Here is a 4,953-nt window from a genome sequence, read left to right on the forward strand (position 1 = left end):
TCCTCTCTGGCCAGACATAGGGGTTGCACCCCTCTACCATCCTCCACACCTACAAATCCTTAATCCATCCCATCCTCTGTTATGCCAGTCCTGCCTGGATACCCACTCCCCCCAAATTCTATAAGTCCCTTCAGATCCTTGAGCGCCATAAGCCTCCTGTCCCCCACGCGGATCCTCTTCGACCTCACTCCTTTCCCCCATCTGCTCCTATTCCTCGAACATATCTGCCTACTCTACATCTCCCACCGCCTTGATCCCCCTTACCCCCTGGTTGCTCCTCTCCAACCCCCACCCTCTGCCAGGGCTTCACTGTTGTCCCCCCCCCCTACCCTCCATCTCTACACGCTTCATCTCCTTTCCCAAAGTGGCTTCCGTCAACTCCCCCTCCTGGATGATACCCTCTCTCCCTCCACTTATTCCTCCTATCAACTCTGATCCTCCCCCCCTCCTTTGTCCTTTCCACAGGCTCCCTCTCCCCCCTTCCATCCTGGTTTTCTCCCTGTCTAACCTCTCTCTACCTCCCTTCTCCTCTCCCCCTCAAACCCTTTTGTATTCCCATCCTCTGCCTTTCCCCACTTCCTGTCGCGTCTGCCCAACCCCCCCCCCCCCTTTCATGGGTACTCGTCCTCCATCGGCTCCTTTCCCCCCTCCCCTACTTCGTTTTTCCTCTCCTTCCCCCCTTTTTCTTTCCCATCATCTGCCCAGGTTTCCCCCTGTCTGCCCTCGGATGTGGTATGTCATATTTGTGCCAACTTTTTAGTGCAAAGTGAATGTTCAGTGTTGTTCATCTTTCCAAAGTGTTCTGAACAGAAATCATGCTGTCGCTGGGTGTGAATTTTATATCTCTTGCGAACAGAAACCAGACTCTTGCCGTGTTTCTTAATTGTCTGTCTATTATTTTGCCTGTCTGCTTCATGTGTTTTTTATTAGCATCATCAACCCTTTGTTCTTAAATAAAATGACTGGTTAGATACAAAATATGACAGTCCCAAATCTTTATTATACACTTCTCCCACATGAAAAGTACGATAAGATATTACATCTCTTGCATTGAATGCTTCCAAACCAGTAACAGTTTTCACTTTATTACCATCAAAACGAACAACAGCAACTGTAATCCATCCATTGCCAGCTTGATGTGTATCTAATTGCGTAAGTGTAAAATTAATAATACATCCACAAAACAGCAGAAGATATCGACGTTCCCGTCAAACTGTTTACAAGGCCATAGAAGATCTGGAAGTCAGAGTTGCTAACAAAGGATCACAAGTTATTTTGCAAGGTCCATCAGTGTTTTGTGGGTGTATTATTAATTTTACACTTACGCAATTAGATACACATGGATTACAGTTGCTGTTGTTCGTTTTGATGGTAATAAAGTGAAAACTGTTACTGGTTTGGAAGCATTCAATGCAAGAGATGTAATATCTTATCGTACTTTTCATGTGGGAGAAGTGTTCATTTGAGAAGTGTATTTGCATTATAAGTTATTATTTTCGTATTTGAATTTTATGAAAATGGTCTCAAATGAAAGAAAATGAACTGTTCTCACTCTATGACCAATGGTTACAGCAGCGTACCTCCATGTTCAATATTTTTAAGCAATTTGAACTTGCTGTGTCGAATCCCGTCCGCGCGTGGTAGGATCTCTAGACCACGCGCGCGTGCTTTTATTATTTATTATCTTCATCTTTTTAAAACAAATTCTGTAGGCTGAGGAGCGGCGTACTAAGCTGCTGCCAGCCCGCGCCCTTCGAAGGGAATCGAAACTCAATAATGAAAAAAAAATTGGTTTTTAGAATCAGTGACTCCAGTAATGCAATGAGCATTTCACCGAGCATGTTGATCTGAGATTACGCAGAAGTACTCTGTAGCAAAATTCCTAAAATTAATGCAATGTCTCCCCGCACAAAATACCAGACAACCACTTAAAATAGATCTGCGTTAAATATGGAGTTTCCCATGTGGCGTCGAAATGGTATCAGGCAGTCGCGTGACATTACACCACTATGTAAGTCATGGTAGTGAAACGGTATACTACCTACTGGGGTGAATGGAATCATAGCAGTAAGACAGGTCCATTTGGAGGCGGTACAGAATGGCAGAATTGAGCCCATGACAGTAATGAAGATAGTCAATTTGTTGGAGTGTCAAAGCAGACCGTCCATCGTGTCCACAATGAATGGAGTATCTCTCGCAACCGTGTAACATGACGTGAAACCAGCGGTCGTATAAAAATTTCAACATTGTCAGTGACCAAGCGTTCCCCATTTCTCTACATTTTCGTGACAAATTTGCTGTGGACACTGCTACTTTTCTGCATGACAACAGCTGTGTTCGCAGGGCTGGTCATATGGCTCTGAGCACTATGGGACTTAATATCTGAGGTCATCAGTCCCCTAGAACTTAGAACTACTTAAACCTAACTAACCTAAGGACGTCACACACATCCATGCTCGAGGTAGGATTCGAACCTGCGACCGTAACAGCAGCGCGGTTCCAGACTGTAGCGCCTAGAAGCGCTCGGCCACTCCGGCCGGCGGCTGCTTGTACAGGATGTAAATTTTAAGTTGACGAAACAGAATAACTCCAAAAATAAGCTTCGCACGAAAAAATGTGTAGAATCCAAAGTTGATTATTTTCGAGGGGGACATTTGCTGGTGCTAAAATTAGCCTACCATCCCAGCCCCCTGGGGATGGGGCGGGAGCCCCCTGGGGATAGGGCGGGAGGCAACTTTCAAATTTGAAATGGAACCCCCCCCCCCCTTCCCCATTTTTTTATTGCAGAATCAGATTCTATATAAAAAACTACGGACATTTTGTCTTAAACATTTGTTTTGATTCTTGGTAGTTGGCGCTCTAATTCAAGAAAATCTGCGGAAAAAATTAATATTTGGGTCAACATTTGTAAAACTGTAATTCCTCTCTCTCATACCCCACCCTTTGGGGGTGGAGTGAGAGTTGCAGTTTTAACGAATCAAAATTTACGAAGCAAATTAAGCATTTTTTATTTATACGTAATCATATTCCACGGAAAAGTGAGATCATGGATTTTCTTGAATTACAGCGCCAACTAGCAAGAGTCAAAACAAATGTTTAGTACAAAATGTACGTAGTTTTTTATGTGGAATCTTATTCTGCAATAGAAAGGTTTGTTCTCATTTGAAATTTTATAGTTGCCTTCCGCCCCATCCCCATGAGGCTGGGGTGGCGGGCTAATTTTAGCACCAGCAGACGTCCCCCTCGAAAATAGTCAACTTTGGATTCTACATATTTTTTCGTGTGAATATTATTTTTGGAATTATTCTGGTTTGTCAACTTAAAATTTATACCCTGTGTATGTTCCTATTATGACGACGACTCAGACACCCTAACGCTATGTAGATTATATAAAAAAAACCGAAGGAAAAATGGCGGAAGTATTTACAGCATATTGATTTCACGGAAAGTAGAGGAATCATATAAGCTATTAGAATAGATTAAAACGTTAATAATGCTTAGTCAAAGCGCAGACAGAAAGAGGAAAAGAGAGAGAGAGAGAGAGAGAGAGAGGAAATGAGAGGGAGAGAGAGACAGAGAGACAGAGAGGGAGAGAGAGACAGAGAGAGAGAAAGGAAGAGGGGAAGACACACACACACACACACACACACACACACACACACACACACACAGAGAGAGAGAGAGAGAGAGAGAGAGAGAGAGACAGGAGTAGTGTAATCCACAATAAGCAAGTGAAAGTAATGTAAATGGAATATCGACAAGGATGAATCTGTACTGATATGCACCAAGTGCGGTTGTGCAGAATAGCTTCGACGCAAGGATCCATATATGGTAAGCCACTAAGCATTTACTTTAAAATTTTTACTTACAACCATTTATTGAACTACGGCATGTATATATTTGCGTACATTGGTATTTGAACAGCCTAACTCCATTTACAGGAAGAAAATTGACACCGAAATCTCTTAAAGAAACGTGGGCTTCCGTCCTTTCCCGTTTAGCCTTTGCGATAATAAAAAACCTCATTTGAGAAACAAATGAACTGACAAACAATCGTTAAAATATAAATCATAGGCTTCAGCTGGTCTCAATTAGTGGCAAGTGGTATTCAAAATTTTAAAGCAATCTCTAAATGTCAAATAAGAAATCACTGCTGCAATTCCTGGTAATTACCTATCACGATTAAGTAATGCTAGACAGTTGCACCAAAATAAAGAATAGACAATTAGAAAAACCACGAGGGTGTGAAGGTTTCAGTTACTTACCTGGTTACGAGCTGCGTTTATAAAACCATGATAACAAACCTTAAGCACTAAGACACTTCAAAGTTATTCCGAAAACAACTTTTAATATCTAATCATACCTTACAATTAACAAAGACTCAAGCCTTATACAAGCAACATCACATTAATTACACTGGTGTCCAAAATTAAAGCAACAAACCTCTATTTCCCCGTCCTGTGTCTAATTCATGATATAATGATACAAACTGCCGGCCGCGGTGGTCTCGCGGTTCTAGGCGCGTAGTCCTGAACCGTGCGACTGCTACGGTCGCAGGTTCGAATCCTGCCTTGGGCATGGATGTGTGTGATGTCCTTAGGTTAGTTAGGTTTAAGTAGTTCTAAGTTCTAGGGGACTGATGACCACAGCTGTTAAGTCCCATAGTGCTCAGAGCCATTTGAACCATTTGATACAAACTGTCAACCATTTGTCCATACGATCGTGGTCGCATGAAAGATAGCATTCTGGTCAATGAACAACCATGCGAACGGCGACGTCGGGCACCTGTGACATGAGGTAGTGTTTGCCGGGTAGACCCACATCTACAACCGCTGTGTACACAGTCACAGGCGGTGTGGTATGGCACGGAGAACATCCCTACCAGACTCTCTGCGGTGGAGAGCCGTAGAAAGAAAGGAAGGAGGACAGTGGCAAACTGATTTGGCCCGGTGG

The sequence above is a fragment of the Schistocerca nitens genome, chromosome 1 (genome assembly GCF_023898315.1).
Source record: "Schistocerca nitens isolate TAMUIC-IGC-003100 chromosome 1, iqSchNite1.1, whole genome shotgun sequence".
NCBI lineage: Eukaryota > Metazoa > Arthropoda > Insecta > Orthoptera > Acrididae > Schistocerca > Schistocerca nitens.